Below are 23802 nucleotides of genomic sequence, written 5' to 3' on the forward strand. Positions count from 1 at the left end.
GAGACACCCAAGTGAGGGAGATTCAGTGCACTGACTGTGAAAAGTGCTTGAAACCAGTTACTCAGTTTGGGGAATCAAAGTTTCATCCCTCACGGTGGAGAGAGACTGTGTACCCATTCTGTTGGTAATTTCAAACCCAGAGGGACACAAGGAAAGCTCTCCCCATGGGGAAACTGTGGAAATGTGGGGACTGTGGGAAAGGGTTCCCTTCCCCGTCAGTGCTGGAGACTCATAGAAGCATTCACACAGGGGAGAGGCCATTCTCCTGCTCTGTGTGTGGGAAGGGATTCAGTTGGCTGTGCAACCAGCTGATGCACTGGCATGTTCACACCGGGGAGAAGCCATTCACTTGCTCCAAGTACAGGAATACATTCGTCAATTCTCCTGGCCTGCTGAAACATCCTTGGGTCCGCACTGGGGAGAGGCCGTTCACCTACCGTCACTGCAGGAAGGGGTTCATGAGTTCATCCACCCTGCAGACATACCAGTGGGTCCACACTGGGAGAGGCTGTTCTCCTGCTGAGTGCAGGAAGGGATTTGGTTGGGTGGACAACTTCCGGAGGCACTAGTGAGTTCATGTGCCATCACTGGGATCGAAGAAGCAATGGCCGAGTGGTATTATCAACTGGATTACTACGTCAACTCTGGGAACTCCCCCGGGTTTGAATCCCGCCATGGCAGATTGGAATTTGGTCAGAAATCTGGAGTTCAGAATCTAATGGTGAAACCATTTTCAGGGGGAAAACATCCTCATCTAATTCACTCATGATTTTTTTAGGGAAGGAAACTGCTGTTGTGGGAAAGGATTCACTCAGTCGTCCCAGATGCATCCTTTACCCGGTCTGGCCTACACATGACTCCAGACTCTCAGCAATATGGTCGACTTTAAGCCCCTGTCCCCACCCCTGCCCCCGGAAAATGAGTGGGGAGAAACTTACTTGGATACAGTATATGGGCTGAAATTGCTGAGTGAGGCATTACTTCCTCCGGGTTAAGACTGTATCAAGGATTCAGTTACAAAGGGACACCTCAGTGCTTACCAATAATAAAGCAACTGGGGTGGCAGGGGAGGTCAGGGGTGTGTGTGCGTGCTTTGAGCTTCAGCTGTTGAAGAAAAGGAAAGCTACTTTTTGTAATTTTTTTGCTGGGGAGATCATGAAGCTGTAACAAAGTTGGGTCGCAATAAAGGTTACCTAAATTCAGACTCAGACATTGAAAGATTTAAAATCCAACAAGTTTCTGTTTTAAAGCTGCTCACTCAGCTTCCAGCACTATGTTACCAAAGTCGTGTATCAGAAGAAGCAGTGAATCAGTAGCAAGTATCCTTAGAAACTGTTAAGATTTTCATCTCTGCAGGTACTGCATCGTTTCATCAGCATTGTAATGTTTCCTGGCAGCAGCAGGAAGTGGTGTGGCTGTGTTCATGAGAAACAACGTTAAAAATCACATAACACCAGGATATAGTCCAACAGGTTTATTTGGGAGCACTAGCTTTCGGCGCGCTGCTCCTTCATCAGGTAGCTGTGGAGCAGGATCATAAGACACAGAATTTATAGCAAAAGATCAGTGTCATGCAACTGAAATGATATATTGAACAAACCAAGATTGCTGTTAAGTCTTTCATCTTTTAGAATGGGTTGCAGGTTTCAGTTCATTAATATGCAAATCCTAGAACTTCTTTTAAGTCATATGCTCGAGATAACTTAAGGTAGATAGGATAGTGAAGAAGGCATTTGGTATGCTTTCCTTTATTGGTCAGAGCATTGAGTACAGGAATTGGGAGATCATGCTGCAGCTGTTCAAAACATTGGTTAGGCCACTGTTGGAATATTGCATGCAATTGTGGTCTCCTTCCTATCGGAAAGATTACAGATTACATTACAGTGTGGAAACAGGCCCTTCGGCCCAACAAATCCACACCGACCCGCTGAAGCGCAACCCACCCATACCCCTACATTTACCCCTTACCTAACACTAGGGGCAATTTAGCATGACCAATTCACCTGACCTGCACATCTTTATGACTGTGGGAGGAAACCGGAGCACCCGGAGGAAACCCACGCAGACACGGGGAGAATGTGCAAACTCCGCACAGTCAGTCGCCGGAGGCAGGAATTGAACCCAGGTCTCTGGCGCTGTGAGGCAGCAGTGCTAACCACTGCGCCACCCATAAGATGTTGCGAAACTTGAAAGGGTTCAGAAAAGATTTACAAGGATGTTGCCAGGGCTGGAGGATTTGAGTTATAGGGAGAGGCTGAACAGGCTGGGGCTGTTTTCCCTGGAGCGTCGGAGGCTGAGGGATGACCTTATAGAGGTTTACAAAATTATGAGGGGCATGGATACGATAAATAGACAAAGTATTTTCCCTGGGATCGGGGAGTCTAGAACTAGACGGCATTCCTTTTGGTGAGAGGGGAAAGATATAAAAGAGACCTAAGGGGCAGGTTTTTCACGCAGAGGGTGGTACGTGTATGGAATGAGCTGCCAGAGGATGTCATGGAGGCTGGTACAATTGTAACATTTAAGAGGCATTTGGATGGGTATATGAATAGGAAGGGTTTGGAGGGATATGGGCTGGGTGCTGGCAGGTGGGATTAGATTGGGTTGGGATGTCTGGTCGGTGTAGACGGATTGGACCGAAGGGTCTGTTTCCATGCTGTACATCTCTAAGACTCCATGACTCTATTTTATAAAAAGAAGTGACAGCTCAGACAATGCATGGAAGGTGTGAGGTTCAAGTCTGTCAGTATCCCAATCTTGAGTCAGACTGGTTCTATTTCCAAAGTAGGAATTTATAAAATTATTACATGCATTGACTGCCTGCAGATTGTGCACTTTTTGAGCAAAATACAATGTATTTGGAAATATAATTCCGCAAATTCACCCTATTGACTTACATGCATATGTGTGTGTATGAGAGTGTGTGTGTCTGTGTATGTGTGAGAGAGAGAGAGACTGTATAGTGTAGTGGAGTCACATGTAGTGTGACATCAACCCAAGGTCCATTTGAAGCCATCCTCATGGCTATTGATACCCAAGTTTGGAATCCAAGTTGAACTTAGCCTCTGCTCGGCCACCAGAAATGATTAAGCAGTTACACAACACACATTGGAGAGTGTAGGGTGGGACTTGTCTTCTGATTTGCAGAAGGTGGGAGGCTCTGGATGCTGTGATCCAGGGCAAACACATGCTGGTGGACATTCAGCTCAGAGAGATGGAGCTGAAAGCCAGGCTGCAGACCTTTGATGTAAAAGATAACCAGACATTTTATTCCAGGAGTTAGTCATTCCTCTCCGGACAGACCCTTCTGATTGAGTCAGTGGACAGGGTCAGGAGGTGTGAGCGTGGATCAGGCAGGTAAAGGGAATCTGAGAGAGGGCTGCAAGGGAGTGGAGGAGCGAACTGGCTGGGTGCTGGGAATACGAACAACATTGGGGAGGTGGTGGTAAGAGACAGAATAGTGACGGATTGTCTCCGGTCTCCGCAATTGTAAGCAGGAGGCCAGATGACATCGGTGTCTATCTGGTGCCAGGATTCGGGAACCATTGTGCTCAGGGCTGAAGATGTGGGAAAGGGAGGTTACAGCAGGTGTGGTCCACAAATGTCAGGAGAGAGCCTCTGCTGAGGGTACGTGAAAAGTTAGAAGCTAACTCTGGACGGCACAGTGGCTCAGTGGTTAGTACCACAGCCTCACAGTGCCAGGGGTCCATGTTTGATTCCATCCTTGGGCAACTGTCTGTGTGGACCTTGGCACGTCCTCCTCCTTGTGTCTGTGTAGGTTACCTGCGAGTGCTCTGGTTTTCTCCCACAGTCCAAAGATCTGCAGTTTAAGGTGGATTGGCCATGCTGAAGCGTGCAGATTAGAGTGGGTTAGCCATGAGGAACTGCAGGGCTGTAGGGTCAGCAGATGGGTCTGGATGGGATGCTATTTGGAATGTCAGTGTGAATTCGATGGGCCGAATGGCCTGTCAGAATTATGATTCTACTGCTTTTGCCACGTATATATTGAGAAATGATTGACACAAGTCTGCTGTGGGAGGAGTGGGTTCCAGTTCGTGAGATATCAACACCAGTCCTGGGGAAGGTGGGATTTGGGCAGTCTCTCACCCCCACCCTCTGCCCCCCTGTCCAATCTCTCCCCACCCACTGTCCCCGTCCATTCTCTCTCAACCCCCACCCTCTGCCCTGCATTCTCTTCCTCCCCACTTCTGCCCACCAGTCTTTCTCTTTCCCTACCCATCGGTACCCACAATCTTCTCCATCCCATCACCCTCTGTTCCCCCCAGTGTTCTCATCCTCCCACCCTCTGTCCCCCTGTCAATTATCTCTCTCACCCCCTGACACTCTGCCCATCCGTCCATTCTCTCTCCTTCTCTTCCACCCACTCCCTCTCCTTGCAGATGCCTCAAACCCTCTTCGATCGCTGTATCAAACCCTTCTAGGAAGAGAGAAAGAGAATGGATGTTGATGACTCTACCTGGTAGACACGGCTTCACGAGAAATGACTGATCTTTAAAATTGAGAATAGCTAAAATGATATATTCAGAAATATCATGAAAGCATGTTCAACTTTATAGAAAAGCTGCAGACATCTTTCTGAAACTTGCATTCAAATATGTCCAGTTAGTCCACAGTTGAGGACAGGGTGTAATTTGTGGATGGCCCATTCCTAGTCTTGTGAAATTGATTCTGACTATGCAGAAATAGAACCATAGAGTTGTACAAACCCGTCGGTCCATGCTGACCAGGTATCCTAAATTAATCTTGGCCCATATACCCATCCAAATGTCTTTTAAATTTTGTAATTGTACCAGCCTCCACCACTTCTTCTGGCAGCTAATTCAATACACACACCATCCTTTGCGTGAAAAATGTGCCCCTCAGGTCCTTTTTATATCTTTCCCCTCTCACCCAAAATGAATGCCCTCTAGTTCTGGACTCTCCCACCCCAGCGAAAAGACCTTGTTTATTTAACCTATCAATGCCCCTCATGATTTTATAAATCTCTATAAGGTTTTATAAACCCTCAGCATCCAACGCTGTATGAAAATCAGCCCAGTCTATTCAGCCTCTCCCTGCAGCTGAACCTCTCCAACCTTTGCAACATATTTGTAAATCGTTTTTGAACCCTTCTAAGTTTCACAACATCATTGCTACTCATGATTAATAGGTTGTGAACAATCTATCTTGTTCAGGGCATAAGAGGGGGCATTTGTTGAGGGGAATTAACTTTCAAACTGTTTTTTTCTGACCCTGAGGTCCCTTTAAATCTTTTCCCTCTCAATCCTCAGGGAAGGGGAGTCCCTCTAGTTTGGGACTCCCCTACCCTGAGGAAAAGACATTCAAAAGTTGAGGAGTCACACAAAATGCAAACGCAATAAAATGTCGAGCTACAGATTTAAAAAAAATGTGGCTTCAGCTTTTTTTTAAACTCCTGTTGACATTTGACATTTGGGTACAAAATCTTGTCAGCAACACCAGCATCGCCACAGACCACACTGCGCATACTCCTCGGTGTCAGTAAGTACTGCGCATGTTCAGCGGCGTTAACAAGAACTGCGCATGCCCCACGCTGTCCGCAATTACGGACGCGACTTTCTTTGATGGACCAATGGGGAGCTCGGGATGACCGGAAGGAGCCTGGTTCCTTTGTCAATCAGAGCCTTGCTTTTGTCTGAATACGGAAGTTTGACCATGAGCTTCTGAAGCTGCTATTGCTGTTGTTCCTCTCTGAATGAAGATTGAGCTTCACCCCAGACTGCAACTTCCTTCCTCTGTCCAACATCTGTGAGTACGGCACTTTCTTTTCTCACCCCCTTTTCCATTTGTTTTCATTCTGGGGTTCAATTTTTGTTTTGCAGCAATTGAAAGGAAAAGGAGTGAATCCCGGCGAGGGGAGAGAGTCTGGAAAAGTTGGTCCAAGATTGTGTCTTAGTTAGCAAACATACGGCAAATGTAGTAGCACAATGTGAAGTTATCGCATTTGCTGTTTTAAAAAAAAGCAGAAAGGAGACGCATTCCTTAAATAGTGATATATTGGGATGTGAAGAAAGTGAGGACTGCATATGCTGGAGATCAGAGTCGAAAAGTGTAGGGCTGGTAAAGCATAGCAGGTTCAGGCAGCATCTGAGATGCAGGAGATTCGACATTTCAGGCACGAGCCCTTCATCAGGAATGATGTGTTGATGTACAAACAGGCCTCAGCGTCCTTCTATATCAGCAAGCAATGAGCAAGGCAAATGGTACATTAGCAAGAGGAATTGAGTTCCTAGGTGGTGATGTCTTCCTGCAGTTGGGGGTGGGGTTCATTGAATATATTCAAGGCTGAGTTCATTTGAATGTTCGACAACAAGGAAGTGGATGGTTATGGGGGGAGGCAAGAAAATGGGTTTAAGACCAGTATAGAACAGTTAGACAGTCAGACAGTGCAGAAACAGACTGTTCTGTCCAACTAGTCCATGCTGACTATGTTCTCAAACTAAACTAGTTGCACCTACCAGTGTTTGGCCCATATCCCTCTGAACCATTCCTATTCATGTGCTGATCCAAATGCTTTTTAACCCTTTTAACTGGACTACATCCACCACTTGAACTGAATTGAATTTATTTATTGTCACATGTACTGAGGCACAGTGAAAAGCGTTGTCTTGCGATCACATAGTTAAGTCGCATAGTAAATAATAGGTAAACAGCGGCAATAACAAAAATAAAGGTTCAGGCAAATCCTGAGAGTTTGAGAGTCCATTCAGTGTTCTAACAATAGTAGGGTAGAAACTGTTACAAAACTGGCTGGTGTGTTTGTTCAGGCTTCTGTACCTTCTCCTTGATGGTAGAGGTTGTAGACAAACATTGCCAGAGTGGGATGGATCTTTAAGAATGCTGGCAGCTTCCCTTGACAGCAGGCCTGGTAGATGGATTTTATAGATGGGAGGTAGGCCTTTGTGATTGTCCGGGCTGAGTTCACCACTCTCTGTAACCGTCTCCAATCTTGAATGGTACAGTTGCCATACCAGGTAGTGATACATCCAAGACAGCTTGTTGTGGATGACCACTCCCAGGAGCTTGACACCCTCCTCTCATTCCACCTCTGTGCTGTTAATGTGTATGGGGGCATGAGTAACATCCCGCCAAAAGTCAATAACGAGTTTCTTGGTTTTGCTAGCATTGAGATCTGGTTTGTTTTCAGTGCATCATTTTTCCAGGTCTTCCATCTCCCGTCTGCAGTCTGTTTTGTTGCCATCTGAGATTTGACTGACTATAGTGGTGCCAGTGAACTTGTAAATGGCATTAGTCTTGTATTTGGTGACGCAGTCATGGGTATACAGTGAGTACAGTTGGGGGCTGAGTATGCACCCCTGGAGGGCTCCAGTGTTGAGTGTTAGTGAGGATCAAATGTTGTCCCCAGTCTTCACTGATTGTGGCCTGTGGGTCAGGAAACTGAGGATCCAGTTACAGAGAGTGGGGCTTAGTCCGAGATCACTAAGTTTAGTAATCAGTCTCGAGGGGATAACAGTGTTGAAGGCTGAACTGCAGTCAAGTAGGATTCTTACGTACCTGTTCTTGGTGTCAAGATGTTCTAGGGGGGAGGGAAGGGCAAATGATATGGCATCTGACGTGGATCCCAATTTGCCAATAGGCAAATTGGAGTGGGGCAAGAGTAGTGGGAAGGCTGGAGTTGATTAATGCCATGACCAGCTTTTCAAAGCAATTCATGACCACCAAAGTTAGGGCAACTGGGTGGTAGTCATCGACACGTGCTGCATGAGTCTTCTGAGGCACAGGGATGATGTTGGCCCTCGTGAAACAGGCAGGGAGAATGGCCTGCTGCAGGAAGAGGTTGAAGATGTGCGAGAAGACCTCTGTCAGTTGACCTGCCCATGCTCTGAGTGCACGGCCTGGTCCTACGTCTGATCCCATCGCTTTCCTTGGATTCACATGAAGGAAAACTGATCTGACCTCTGGGCTTTCTCTGGACATTCATTCCACACACAAACTACTCTCTTAAAAAAGGGTGCTTCTGATGTCTTTTTAAAATCTTTCTCCTCTCGCCTTAAAAATGTGCTCCCTAATCTTGATGCTCACATCTGAGCGAAAGGACATCGCTATCCTTCGTGATTTTATAATCCTCTGTGAGGTCACCTCTGTGCTCCAGTGAAAAAAAATCCCAGTGTATCCACCTAGATGTAGGTAGATTAATATCCAGTCATGATCTGTTGAATGCTGGTGCAGGCTTGAAAGACCAAATGGCCTACTCCTGCTCCCAAGTTTCTCTCACTGTGTCCAGAACAGCAAGAGACCATAAGACACAGGAGCGGGAATTTGGCCAATCAGCCCACTGGGTCTGCTCCACCATTCAATCATGGCTGATAAGTTTCTCAACCCCATTCTCCAGCTTTCTCCCCTTGAGACTCAAGAACCTATCATCTGTTTCAGTCTTAAATATACTCAGTGACTTGGCTACCGCAGCTTTCTGTGGCAGTAAATTTCATAGATTCGCCACTGTCTGGCTGAAGAAGTTTCTCCTTATCTCTGTTCGAAAAGATCTTCCGTTTACTCGAAAGCTGTGCCCTCGAGTCCCCATCTCTCCTACCACTGGAAACATCTCCCCCAACATGCACTCTGTCCAAGCCATTCAGCATTCTTATGTTTCAATTAAATCCCCCCTGAGTGTAGGCCTGTTAATCAGCATGAACCAGACTTTTCAGGATGAGGCAGAGCAGGGAATACGTTCAGTAAAATGAGAATGAAAGGAGAGTGTGTGGGATGGAGATTTTCAGCTTTTAGGGAATAAGGGAGGAAAGAGAGTTTGCTATAATCGATCGGATGGAATAATGGACCGAGGATTGGCAGATGGAGTTTAATTTAGACGAACGTGAGGTGTTGCATTTTCGGAAAGCAATCCAGGACTTAACCAGTTAATGGGGAATGTTGCTAGTGAGGGTGAGAATAAGTGGACAGGGCAGATGAATCAGTGGCTGAGGAACTGGTGCATGGGAGAAAGGATCCAAAAATGTGAATATTGGAATCTCTTCTGGGGTAGAAAAGACCTGGACAAGAAGGATGGATCGCACCCGAATTGGAAGGGGACTAATATATTGCTGGGAGATTTGCGAGAGCTGCTCAGGAGGATTTAAACTAGTAAGGTAGGGGTGGGTGGGGGGCAGGGATTGCTGGGACCCAGAGAAATAGTGAGGAAAGAGATCAGTCTGTGACTGGTCCAGTTGGGAAAGGGACTGAGTTAAACAATCAGAGCAGGAAGTAACAAAACAGAGAACAAGGTAAGACTGGTAAATTAAACTGCATTTATTTCAATTGCAAGAGGCCGAACAGCGAAGGCAGATGATGGTTAGGAACTTGGGACTGAGATATCATGGCAGTTACAGAAACATGGACAGCACTGGCAGCTCAATGTTCAAGAACACACATGGTATTGGAAGGATAGAAAGAGGGGCAGGAGAGGAGGGAGAGTGGCTTTTTTGATAAGGGATATATTACTGTGCTTAGGGAGGATATTCCTGGGAATACATGCAGGAAGCTTATTTGGGTGGAACTGAGAAATAAGAAAAGGGATGATCACCTTATTGGGATTTTATTACAGACTCCCTCATAGTCAGTGGGAAATTGAGAAAAAACTTAAGGAGATTTCAGTTATCTTTAATAATAATAGGGTGGTTATGGTCAGGGATTTTAACTTTCCAAACATAGACTGGGACTGCCATAGTGTTTAAAGGCAGTACAAAGGCAGTTGGAGTATACTTAAGAGTAAACTCAGGAGGGCAAAAAGGGAACATGAGATAGCTTCGACAAGTAGAGTTAAGGAGGAATTTAAATGTGTACAAGAAAATTTTCTGATTCAGTAAGTGGATGTTCTGACTAGTGAAGGTGCAAACCGTGACCTACTCTTGGGAAATAAGGCAGGGCAGGTGACTGAGCTGTCAGTGGAGGAGCACTTTGGGGCCAGTGACGATAATTCTATGAGCTATAAAAGAGTGAAGATAAAGTATAGACCAGATCTAAATTGTAGGATGGCTAACTTGGTATTAGGCAAGATGTTTCAAAAGCTAACTGGGAGCAGATGTTCGCAGGTAAAGGGATGGCTAGAAAATGGGAAGCCTTCAAAAATAAGGAACTGAGAGTCCAGAGACAGTATATTCCTGTTAGAGTGAAAGGGGAAAATCGAGGTAAAAACAAGGACTGCAGATGCTGGAAACCAGATTCTAGATTAGATGAAGGGCTTTTGCCCAAAACATCGATTTTCCTGCTCCTCGGATGCTGCCTGAACTGCTGTGTTTTTCCAGCACCACTCTCATCTAGAACCCAGGGTGAAAGGGGAGGTTGGTAGGTGTACTGAATGCTGAATGACTAGAGGAATTGAGCTTTTGGTTCAGAAAAAGAAGGAAGCATATGACAAGTATAGACAGGAGAGATCGAGTGAATCCTGACAGTACAAAGGCAGTTGGAGTATACTTAAGAATAAACTCAGGAGGGCAAAAAGGGAACATGAGATAGCTTCGACAAGTAGAGTTAAGGAGAATCCAAAGGATTTTTATAAATATATTAAGGAGAAAAGGGTAACTAGGGAGAGAACAGGGCCCCTCAAAGATCAGCAAGACGGCCTATGTGTGGAGCTGCAGGAGTTGGGGGAGATAATAAACAAGTATTTTACATCAGTGTTAACTGTAGGGAAGGACATGGAAGAAATAGAATGTGTGGAAACAGATGATGATATCTTGAAAAATGTAAAAATGTCCATACTACAAAGGAGGTGGTGCTGGATGTCTTGAAATGCATGCAAGTGGATAAATCCCCAGAACCTGAACAGTTGTACCCTAGAACTCTGTGGGAAGCGAGAGAAGTGATTGCTGGGTCCCTTGCTGAGGTATTTGTACCATCGATAGTCACAAGTGAGGTGATGAAAGACTGGAGGTTGTCTAACGTGGTACCAATATTTAAGAAAGATTGCAAGGAAAAGCCAGGGAACTATCAACCAGTGAGCCTGACATTGCCGGAGGGCAAGTGGTTGGAGGTAATCCTGAGGGACAGGATTTACATGTCTTTGGAAAGGCAAGGATTGATTAGGGATAGTCAGCATGGCTTTGTGCGTGAGAAATCATGCCTCACGAACTTGATCGAATTTTTTGAAGAAGCAACAAGGGATTGACGAGAGCAGAGCAGTCGACATAATCTCCATGGACTTCAGAAAGGCATTCAACAAGGTTCCTCACAAGAGACTGGTTAGCAAGGTTAGATCTAGAGAAATACAGGGAGAATTAGCCATTTGGATACAGATCTGGCTTGAAGGTAGTAGACGGAGAGTGGTGGTGAAGGGTTGATTTTCAGCCTGGAGGCCTGTGACCAGTGTTGTGCCACATGGATTGGTGCTGGTCCCACTACTTTTCATCATTAATATGAATGATTTGGATGTGAGCATAAGCGGTATAGTTAGTAAGTTTGCAGATGACACCAAAATTGGAGATGTAGTGGACAGCAAATAAGGTTACCTCAGATGACAATGGGATCTTGATCCGATGGGCCAATGGGCTAAGGAATGGCAGATGGAGTTTAATTTAGATAAATGTGAGGTACTACATTTGGAAAAGCAAATCAGGAAAGGTCCGAGGGAGTGTTGCTGATCAAAGAAACCTTGGAGTGCAGATTCATAGCTTCTTGACAGTAGAGTCGCAGGTAGATAGAACAGTGAGGAAGGCATTTGGTATGCCTTCCTTTATCGGTCAGAACATTGGGTAGGAAAGTTGAGAGGTCACGTTGCAGCTGTATAGGACACTGGTTAGGCCTTTTCGGAATATTTTGTGCAATTCTGGTCTCCTTCCTAACAGGAGGATGCTGTGAAACTTGAAAGGGTTCAGAAAAGATTTACAAGAATGTTGCCAGGTTTGGAGGATTTTAGCTATCTGGAGAGGCAGAATAGACTCGGGCTGTTTTCCTGGAGCGTCAGAAGCTTTTGTGGGGGTGGGTGGGGGGTGGGGGTGACCTTCGACACGTTTATTCTATCCATAATCCTCATGATTTTATAAACAGACAAGGTCTTTTCCCTGGGTTGTGGAGTCCAGAACTAGAGGGCATAGGTTTAGAGTGAGAGGGGAAAGATTTTAAAAGGGACCTCAGGGACAAGTGTTTCATTCAGAGGGTGGTGCATGTATGGAACGAGTGTCAGAGGAAGTGATGGAGGATGGTACAATTACGGCATTTAAAAGGCATCTGGATGGGTATATGAATAGGAAAGGTTTAGAGCGATAGTGGCCAAGTCCTGGCAAATGGGACGAGATTAGGTTGGGATAACTGGTCGGCATGAATGAGTTGGACTAAAAGGTCTGTTTCTGTGCTGTACACCTCTACGGCTTTAATTCAGGACTCTGAAATTGTTCATGAAAACCACTTCAGTAATCTGCCCAGTTTTAAGACGACAATATACAGGAGCAGAATGAGGCCATTTGGCCCATTGAGTCTGCTCCACCAGTCGATCATGGCCGATATGTTTCTCAACCCCATTCTGTTGCCTTCTCCTCGTAACCCTTGATCCCCTTACTTATCAAAGACCTATCTATCCCTGTCTTAAATGCCCTCAATGACTTGGCCTCCACAGCGCTCTGCAGCAATGAGATCCACAGATTCACCATCCTCTGGCTGCAGAATTTCCTCCTCAGCTCAGTTCTGAAGGCATTCCTTCACCCTGAGCCTGTATCCTCTGGTCCTCGTTTCTCCTACTGGTGGAAACATCTTCCCCACATCCACTGTATCCAGTCAGAGTCACGCAGCACGGAAACAGATCCTTCGGTCCAACCAGTCCATGTTGACTATAATCCCAAACTAAACTAGTCCCACCTACATGTGCTTGGCCCAATATCCCTCTGAACATTTCTTATTCATGTACTTATCCAAATGTCATTTAAATGTTGGGACTATAAGCGCATCCATCACTTTCTCTGGAAATTCATTCCACACGTGAAGCACTCTGTGTAAAAATGTTGCCCCTTATTTTGTTTTTAAATCTTTCTGTTCTCACCTTAAAAATATGTCCGCTCGTCTTGAAATCCCTCATTCCAGGGAAATGACTCCTGGCATTCATCTTCTCTGTATCCAGCAAGATTTTATAAATCTCAAAGAAGACCTGAAATGTTAGCTTGCTCTCTATGTGGACACTGTCTGACCAGCTGTGATCTACAGCATTTGTTGTTTTCAGGACGGATTCCAGCATCTGTTGCAATGCGCTCCTAAATGTTAGCTACCTCTTTCCAGATCCTTCGAGACTCAACCTTACTCAACAATCCACTGTGCGGTACAGTCAATAAAGTTCCACATTGCATCTCTTTCAGCACGTGGCTCAGTGGTTACACTGCTGCCTCACAGCACCAGGGACAAGGATTTGACTCCAGCTTCAGGTGACTTTCTGTCTGTGTGGAGTTTGAATATTGTCTCCCCCCCCCCCCCCCCCCCCGCCGTAGCTGTGTGGGTTTCATCTAGATGCTCCGGTTTCCTCCCACAGTCCAAAGATGTACAGTTTAGAATGAATTGGCCATGCTAAATTGCCCCATAGTGTTCAGGGATGTGTGGGTTAGGTATATTAGTCAGAGGTAAATGGAGAGTTGTTGGGCCAAATGGCCTCATTCCGCACTGTAGGGATTCGATGTGGCAACCCACCAGCTGTTTGCATTTCCTGTAGGGGAAGTGGGGACGGGCCGAAAGTTCAGTGTGTGTGAAGTGAAAATTAAACGTAGTGCTTTGCTTGAGCTCAAGCTGAGTGACTTGGTGGCAGGACTGGAAAAGGAAGGTACGGTGTCTGTGGTTAGTGATGCTGCCTCACGGCACCAGAGAGCCAGATACAATTCCAGCCTTGGGGACGTTGTCTGTGTGGATATTGCACATTCTCCGTCTGGTGTTTGCTGCGGATTTCTTCCAGTGCACCTGTTTCTTCCCACTATCCAAAGATGTGCAGGTTTGGGTGAATTAGCCATGTTAAATTGTCCATAATGTCCAGGATGTGTAGGTTAGATGCATTAATCAGGTGTAAATGTAGAGCAGTCAGAGTAGGGTAATGGTGCTTTCAATTTCATGGAATTACAAAAGAAAAGAATGTTCCGCATAAAGGAGAATTGCTTGTTCTGAATTTCTACCCTGACTGACAGTGATAACTTTCATAATCTGTTTTTTCCAGTGCATTTGAAGATTTGAAGACTGAAGTTTCAAATTCAGTAGTTGAAGGGCTTATGCCCGAAACAGCAACTCTCCTGCTCCCTGGATGCTGCCTGACCTACTGTGTATTTCCAGCACCACACATTTTGACTGACTCTCCAGCATCTGCAGTCGTCATTTTCATGTCAATGACAGACAGTCGATCAATCCATTGGGACTGTAACGATTTTTGACTATGATTCTGCGAGAAGGAGCAAAATTCTTTGGTTTCTGTTTCAGTACGCTTTCAGCATCAGTGGAGCTGGATGAGAGACGCTACTGTGGCAGCGCATTGAATGTGCAGCCTGTCACAATTATACAGCCTGGAAAGAGGAATTCACGGCAGGGAGGGTTTGTACATGCGTTTGTGTGCAGCTGAAGCTTTGGCCATGGAGAAACCAGAGGAATCTCGCCCCATGGAGAAACCGTGGAAGTGTGGTGACTGCGGGAAAGGCTTCAGTGTCCCATCTGCCCTGGAAATTCATCAGCGCAGTCACACCAGGGAGAGGCCGTTCTCCTGCCCAGAGTGTGGGAAGGGATTTATCCGCTCTTGCCACCTGCTGGACCACCGCCGAGTCCACACTGGGGAGAGACCATTCACCTGCCCCGAGTGCGGGAACAGCTTCACCCACTCCTCCCACTTGCTGGCGCACCAGCTTGTCCACACCGGGGAGAGGCCATTCCCCTGCTCTGATTGTGGGAAGGCCTTCAGCAAATCCTCTGACCTGCTGAAGCACCAGTGGGTCCACACAGGGGAGAGGCCATTCAGTTGCCCCGAGTGCGGGAAGGCCTTTAGCGATTCCTCTGCCCTGCTGAGGCACCAGTGGGTCCACACAGGCAAGAAGCCGTTCCCCTGCCCTGAATGTGGGAAGGGCTTCAGCAGTTCCTCCTCCCTGCTGACACACCAGCGGGTCCACACTGGGGAGAGGCCATTTGCCTGCCCTGAGTGTGGGAAGAATTTTCCCCAGCCCTCCCAACTGCTGACCCACCGGCGGGTCCATACCGGGGAGAAGCCATTCTCCTGCTCAGTGTGCGGGTAGGGCTTTGCGGTCTCCTCTAACTTCGTGGCCCACCAGCAGTTCCACACGGGGGAAAGGCCCTTCAGCTGTCGCGAGTGCGGGAAGGCTTTCAGCAATTCCTCCCACCTGCTGAGGCATCAGCGGGTCCACACAGGGGAGAAGCCGTTCTCCTGCCCAGAGTGCGAGAAACGCTTTAACCACTCCTCCCACCTTCTGACCCACCAGCGGGTCCACATGGGAGAGTGGCCGTTCTACTGTCCTGAGTGCAGGAAGGGCTTCAGCAATTCTTCTGCTCTGCTGACCCACCAGCGGTTCCATAGAGGAGAGAGGCCATTCAGCTGCCCTGAGTGTGGCAAGAGGTTCACATTTTCCAGGAACTTGCGAAGACACCAGCAGGGGCACCAGTGCTCCCAACAATCGGATACTGCAAGTGACGCTACTGTGGATTAAACCTTGTGCCCCACTCTGACAATGGGTGCAGTGGGAAAGTTGGTGGGCTTTTAAAAAAATGTCTGGACTGCACACTGCCTCACACCCCCAAGTGCAACTCTAAAGTGGCTCGGGGCGACATGGTGGCTCAGTGGTTAGCACAGCTGCCTCATAGAGCCATGGATTCGGGTTTGAATCTAGTGTTTGATTCTCCCGTGTCTGCATGGGTTTCCTCCGGGTGTTCCGCTTTTGCTCCCACAATACAAAGATGTACAAGTTAGGGTGAGTTAGCCTAGCTAAATTGTCCATAGTGTTCAGGGATGTGTAAGTGTGGTGCAGTAGTCAGGGGTAAATGTAGACTGGTCAAAAGTGTGGTGCTGGAAAAGCATAGCAGGTCAGGCAGCATCTGAGGCGCAGGAGGATCGACGTTTTGGGCATAAGTCCTTCATCAGGATTCTCCTGGTCTTCGGATGCTGCCTGATCTGCTGTGCTTTTCCAGCACCACATTCTTGACTCTGATCTCCAGCATCTGCAGTCCTCACTTTCTCCAAGTAAATGTAAAGTAACAGGGTTAAGAGAATAGGTCTGGGTGGGTAACTATACGGAGGGTTGATGTTGCCTTTTTGGTCCCAAAGGTCTGTTTACATTCTGTAGGGATTCTGTGATTCCATAAACTTTGCTTCCAGTGGGCGACATTACTCGGAGTCTGGGACTGCACGTTGCTAAGAATCCGCAGAAACCTTAGACCACAAGAGCACTGGAGCAGACATGAGGCCATTCAGCCCATTGAGTCTGCTCCACCATTTGTTAGAAACAAAAAATAATTGCGGTTGCTGGAATCCAAAGTTGGCAAGCAGGAGGCTGGGAGAACGCAGCAAGCCAGGTAGCATTCGGAGGTGAAGTTAGCATTTCGGGTATTAACCCTCGTTCAGGACTGAAGAAGGGTTCTTCCGAAAACATTGACTTCTGTATCAGAAACAATTTACCAGGATGTTGCCGGGGGTTGGAGGGTTTGAGCTGCAGGGAGAGGCTATTTGGCTGGGTGAGAGATTTAAAAGGGACGTAAGGGGCAATGTTTTCACGCAGAGGGTAGTGCATGTATGGAATGAGTTTCCAGAGAAAGTGGAGGCTGGTACAATTATACCACTGAGAGGGCATCTGGTTTCGGACATGAACAGGAACGGTTCAGAAAGATAATGGGCCAAATACTGACAAATGGAATCAAATTAATTTAGGATGTCTTGTCAGCGTTGATGAGTTGGACTGAAGGGTCTGTTTCCGTGCTGTACATCTATGTCTACCGGTCCTGATGTAAGTTTTAAAATTGAGTCCAAGTAACTTTGAATAGTTCAGTCTTGTTGAACTCACCTCTTGAAAGGTTTCAAGTGAATCCCTCCAAGTGATACTGTTTAAAAATGCCGAGTTGGACAAAATATCCCATTAAGTTCGACACAAACCCACAGCTGAAGATATCAGAAATCACACAACACCAGCTTAGAGACCAACAGGTTTATTTGAAATTACAAGCTTTAGAAGCATTGCTCCTTCTTCAATGCTGCTGCTTCATCACTTCACCGACAAAGGAGCAGTGCTCTGAAATCTTGAGTTCAAATAAACCTGTTGGACTCTAACCTGGTGCCATTTGACTTCTGACCTTGTCCAGCCCAATCCAACACCAGCACTTCCACATCAGAGTTGACTAATGAGATTGGATTTTATTCAGTGTGATTAAGTGAGATGCTCATCTGAAAACTCAAAACTGTTGGAGAGACAAAGAGACACGAGTCAGTGCTACAGCACGGAGACAGGCCCATCGGCCCAAACTGGTCCATGCCGACCAAAATGTCCATCAACAGTAACCCCATTTCCCTGCACTTGGCCACTATCCTTCTCAGCCTTTCCTCTCCATGTGTTTGACCAAATGTCTTTTAAATGTTGTTAATGTACCGACCTCAACCACTTCCACTGGCAGCTCATTCCATACACAAGCCACACACTAAAATTTTTGCCCCACATATTTTTTCAATCACTCCCCTCTGACCAGGTTTGTATTATCTGTTTGGAGATGTAGGAGTAAAACTTCACAATAAAAGATTAATACAGCCTTTATTCATGACTCATGATTAAACACACTTTCTCCATTTACAGCTGTAATTGAGAGGCTTCTCTGAATTAGTTGACATGTTTGTAACAAGTTGTGAAACATGAAAGGGTTCTGAAAAGATTTACAAAGATACTGCCAGGGTTGGAGGGTTTGAGCTGTTGCAAGAGGCTGAAATAGCCCCAGTCTATTTTCCCTGGAGGGTCAGAGGCTGGGGGGTGACCTTACAGACTGTTTCGCTGTAGAAGTGTTTCAGAAAAAAAAAATCTCAAACCTTTTTCCGATTGTTGCCTTTGCCAACATCTGGCCATGAGTGAAGTCCCTTAGCCCAGTCGAATCGGACCCTCTGCCTTTTACAACCTCTCTTGGGAAAAAAAATCAAGATGACATCTTCTTAAAGGAGTAACATCATCACAACAGAGAGCACACAAACAGAAACATTTCTATCACAAGGTTGTACAGTTAACAGGCCAAGATAATGACTTTTCAATTTAGCCAATCAATTTAAATCCGGTCCTTTGGCTACCAATATCTATTAAATTTAAATGTGATGGTTTTGACAACAGAGGACCGATCCTATTGTAAAAACTCAATATGGCATCAAGGGTATAAAAGAAGGGGACAGTTGGACAGAACCCCAGAGCTAACTCCCCATTGCTAGAGCTAAGAGTCCTCAGCACTAGAGAGAGACATCAGCTCTGACAGTCAGCTGTGAATGAGACAGCATCATTTACAAAAAAACCAGAAGAGCAGGAATTGCAGGAGGCATTCCTGACAAAAGATTCAATAGAAGGATGCTTAGAATATTCTGGAAGATGTAATCTGAGAGACTAAATTCTATTTCTTGTTGTTTTAGTGGGTCTTGTATTTATTGGAACAGCATATGACAAAAATCCTGTTTCATGCCAGAATCGTCAGTAGTTCGAAGGGATTTATTAGGTTTGTTAATAGTTTAGTTCAGTTGTTCACCATTCAAGTTGGATATGTAAATTGTTTTTTGTTGATTTTTAAAGTGTCAGGGATTTATTTTTATTTAAGACTAGAGCAGATGACACTACTTTTCACACTAATTTTCCGATTATAGGGCAATGCACTCCTCTATTGGTGTTTCGGTTTGAGATCTCAGAGAGGGGAGGGGATTCAGCATTCGTTTTATAACAGTATTGACGTGCCGTCCTGCTGAATGCAAAGGAGTCATTATTAATCCTAGCCTCTCACTCTGATTGTGGGTGAATCGCTTTAATTTGAATACTGACTCAGAAACTGCACAGACAACCAACTGTTGAATCATAATTTACACTTTATTGTAAGTAGGAACCAAAATATAAAACCCCTCAAGTAAGCAAGTTCACCCTCACCACCCAAATCTTGGCTATCACCCAAATGTTGGCGGAATTTAACATTGTTTCTACCAACAGTGCCCATCTCCGGAAGTTTACAGGGGTCTGATGCAGGGTTGTTCTTCCAAGCACTGCAGCTGAAACGTTCTGGAGTTGAATTCTGGTGGAGTTCCGTCACTTTCAGATTTGTGGTGTAACGTTTCTTTAGATTCTAACACCATCTCCCCACACTTCTGGAGACTTCAGGTCTGTAGCTTACCTTCTTATCCTTGAGGGTTTTCCACCTGTTTGAAACAGCCTGTCCTGCAATTAACCTCTTTACGCCAAGGTAAAAACAATGACTGCAGATGCTGGAAACCAGAGTCGAGATTAGAGTGGTGCTGGTAAAGCACAGCAGTTCAGACAGCATTCAAGGAGCAGGAAAAAATGACGTTTCGGGCAAAAGCCCTTCATCAGGAATACAGGATTCCTGATGAAGGGCTTTTGCCCGAAATGTTGATTTTCCTGCTCCTTGTATGCCCTTTACACCAAGGCCTTCCTTCTATAAGCAGAATTAATTGTCCTTTTGTCACAGTTATTAAACACCATTATCTCATCTGTCCAAAGAAACAGCTCATTGTTTTGCCTCCTCCTTCCCAGCGATAGTTAATGTATGTTATTTGTTAACTCCCTTGTAGCAGTTTCTCATTGGCCCTTTCGTTTCTTGGTCCAGAAAGCGTTATTGCTGACTCATGAAGTTATCAAAGTTCTGGAGTTTACAGGACCACACCACATTCCTGTCTGCCTCTTCCAGGAATAACGACTGTTCCTGAGATACTCGCAATTCCTGACATTCCTTGGTATCCCCAAATACAATCCACATGTCAGGAAATCACTAGTGCTGCCCTGACACCAGACAGTCACTGTTGGAACAGAAGGATTATGGGAAGAAAATACAGAAATCCGAAGTGCAAAGAGACTTGGGAGTTCAAGTCCAGGATTTTCTCAAAGTAAACTTGCAGGTTGAGTCAGTAGTTAGGAAGGCAAATGCAATAATCGCATTTATTTTGACAGGACTTGAATACAAAAGCAGGGATGTACTTCTGAGACTCTATAAGGCTCTAGTCAGGCCACATTTGCAGCATTGAGAGCAGTTTTGGGCCTCCTATTCGCAAGGATGTGCCCCAGGAGAATGTTCAGAGGAGGTTCACGAGAATGGTCCCAGGAATGAAACGTTTAACATATGAGGAACTTTTGAGGACTCTGGGACTATATGAAGTTTAGAAGGATGAGGGGGGTTACAATTGAAACCTACAGGATATTGAACGGCCTGGACAGAGTGGATGTTGGGAAGATGTTTCCATTGTTAGGACAAAGTAGGACCCGAGAGTACAGCCTTAAGAAGAAAAGGAAGACCCTTTAGTTGGGAGATAAGGAAAACCTTCTTCAGCCAGAGAGTGGTGTATCTATGGAATTCACAGCCACAGAAGGCTGTGGAGGCCAGGTCATTGAGCAGATTTAAGATGGAGACAGAAATGTTCTTGAGTATCAAGGGGATCAAGGGTTCCGGGACGAATGGGCTTGAGAAAGTTAACAGCCACGATTGAATGGTGGAGTCGACTCAATGGGATGAATGGCCTAATTTCAGCTCCTATTGTCTTATGATATGCTGATGTGTGGAGGGGTGATGAGTGGGCAAAGAGATGAAGTGGGAGTAGAATTAAGGGGAAGCTGGATACAGCCACAAGGGAGAAAGAAATACAAGAACTGTACAATAAATGACAGAACTCTTAGGAGCACTGGCATGCAGAGGGATCTGGAAGTGGAAACAGAGGTGGGTATGGTGGTCAAGAAGGCACATAGGACGCTTGCCTTTCCTGGGTGTGAGAGTTGGCAAGTTACATTACAGCTATTTATTTCAACCACATTCGGAATATTGTATGCAGTTCTGGTCACCACGCTATCAGAAGGACGTGGATGCTCTGGGAGAGGGTGCTATAGTCAAGGGCTAATGTTGCGTAATAGGAGTAGGTGAATAAGTCTGTCAGTTACTCTTCAGAGGGTCAGTGTGCACATGTTGCGCCGAATGGTCTTTTCCACACTCGGGATTCTATGTTACTCAGAGGTTTTTTTATTCCCCAGGGTGAAAAGAACAACAACAAAAGGGCACAGGTTCAAGGCAAGAGGAGGGCAGTCTACAGGAGAAGTGGAGGGGAAGGTTTTTCACGCAGAGGGGTGATGGGTGGTGGAAGGAGGCATCTTAGCAACGTTTAAGGTGTATCTTGATAGACACATGAACGCGAGATGAACAAAACGATAGAAACCGCACATGGGCAATAAATAGCAGGTCCAAGTGAGAATTAAGAATTGGCACAGGCTTGAAAGGGGTGCCTAAACCAAATAAGAATGGCTTGTGACTGTGTTGTACTGATACAGGTTTTCCCCACTATCCAAAAGTGGAGCGTTCCTATGAAACCTTTCATAAGGCAAAATAGCGTAAAGCGAAGAAGCAATGAACATTAATTCATTTATATCGTATATACTCAAGTAATAGTCAAATTTTTGACTACTTTTTAAGGTTAAATTTAGGGGGTCGACTGTTACTTGGATACTACTTGAGGGGCTGAAATTCATGCCTGTCAAGATTCATACCGTATCATAAGCAGAAGCTCAACTGATGAATAAAGCAAAAAAAATTATGGTAATTCTGAAAACTGAGTGGAGCATACAGACAACGGACTGGAAGACAGGAACAGAGCCGAACAACCAACAGACTGCAGAGCTGGAGTGGAACATGACGGCCATCACACTGTCTCACAAACATGGGTCTGTTGTCTATGAAGAACTAGGGTCGACTTTTACATGATCAGACTACTTTTCACAACACTTGCAAGAAAAAGAAATCAAACACGTCCAATTCGCCATGCATGGAGAACAGGAAATAAAGTAAAGAATTAAAAAAAAAGATTTCCAGCATTCATACACAACTATACATGTGCACATGTCCATTTAAATACTGGGTAGGTTGATTCTTTGGAAGATGACAATCGCAAAGAAATGAAACTCTTCAACAAAATGTTGGATTTGGTAGAATGATTAATAAGTACCCCCACTCCCCTCCTTCCATCACATCACTGGGCAAGACAAAACCCCAGGATCTAAATAACATACCTACATACACACACACACACACAATCCTACCCATTTTGCGTGCAATTACCTCAAATCACATTTATAAAACATAACCATAGAGGTTTACATAGGCTCTGTAACTCCCGCCTTTTTTATCCCAAATTGGCAATTGGACACAAATGTGCAGTTTGAAAGAGAGAAGGCAAAATTAGATGTAATGGTGTTACAGTTAAATAAAGGGCAATAAGGGAGGAACTGTCAAAAATTGACTGGAAGCAGAGCCTAGTGGGGTAGACAGTAAAGCAACAAATGGCAGGAATTTCTGGGTGTAATTGAGGACACAGTACAGCGGTTCATCCCCCCAAAAAATAAAGATTATCGGGCAGCGTGGGGGGTGGGGAAGAAGACTGCCATGGCTGACAAAGGAAGTCAGGAAATGTATCAACGAAAAAGAGAGCCTATAAATTGGCCAAGACCATTGGGAAATCAGAAGCTTGGGAAGACTACAAAAACAAACAGAAGATAACAAAGAGAGAAATAAGGAAGGAGAGGATCAAATATGAAGGTAAGCGGACCAGTAATGTTAGAAATGATAGTAAAAGTTTTTTTGCAATACATAAGAAACAAACCAGAGGCAGAAGTAGAAATTGGGCTGCTCCAAATTGATGCAGGAAGGTTAGTGATGGGAGATAAGAAAATAGCTGAAGAACTTAATAAATACTTTGTGTCAGTTTTCACAGTGGAAGACATGAGTAATATCCTAACAATTAAGGAGCGTTCAGGGGCAGAATTGAGTATGGTAGCCATTACAAAAAAAGAAAGTGCTCGAAAAGCTAATAGGTCTAAAAATTGAGAAATCTCCTGGCCCTGATGGCTGCAGCCTAGCGTTCTGATGGAGGTGATTGAAGAATTAGCAGAGATGTTGGTTGTAATCTTTCAAAAATCACTGCAGTCAGGGAAAGTCCCAGATGATCGGAAAATCACTGTTGTAAGTCCTTTGTTCAAGAAAGGATCAAGACAAAAGCTGGAAAATTATACGCCGATTAGCCTAACCTCAGTTGTAGATAAAATTCTAAAATCTATCGTTAAGGATGAGATTTCGAAATTCTTGGAAGTGCATGGTTGGATTAAAATAAGTCAGCATGGATTTAGTAAGGGGAAGTCATGCCTGACAAACTTGAAGAGTTAACAAGTAGGTGAGACTTGGGAAACCCAGAGGATGTCATCTACCGAGATTTCCAAAAGGCCTTTGATAAGGTGCCTCATAGGAGGCAGCTGAGTAAAGTGAGGATCCATGGTATTCGAGTTGAGCTACTGGCATGGATTGAGGATAGGCTGCCCGAGAGAAGGCAGAGAGTTGGGATAAAAGGTTCTTTTTCGGAATGGCAGCTGGTGACAAGTGGTGTCCCGCAGGGCTCAGTGTTGGGGCTGCAGCTGTTCACTTTATATGTTAATGATCTGGATAAAGGGACTGGGGGCATTCCCACGAAGTTCGCTGATGATACAAAGTTAGGCAGACAGGCAGGTAGTTCTGAGGAGGTGGGTTGGCTGCAGAAAGATTTGGACAGTTTAGGAGTGTGGTCCAGGAAATAGCTGATGAAATTCAATGTAA

The 23802-nt window shown here is 45.4% G+C and overlaps 1 pseudogene; it reads left to right on the forward strand.

Annotated features, from left to right (window-relative positions):
• The window catches only part of LOC148144236 (uncharacterized), a 71053-nt pseudogene extending 55394 nt beyond the window's left edge, over positions 1 to 15659 (forward strand).
• Positions 15660 to 23802: the final 8143 nt, after the last annotated feature.

Source organism: Chiloscyllium plagiosum, unplaced genomic scaffold (assembly GCF_037043375.1).
Source record: "Chiloscyllium plagiosum isolate Xiang-an unplaced genomic scaffold, Cpla_swu_hap1 HiC_scaffold_27, whole genome shotgun sequence".
NCBI classification, from domain to species: Eukaryota; Metazoa; Chordata; class Chondrichthyes; order Orectolobiformes; family Hemiscylliidae; genus Chiloscyllium; species Chiloscyllium plagiosum.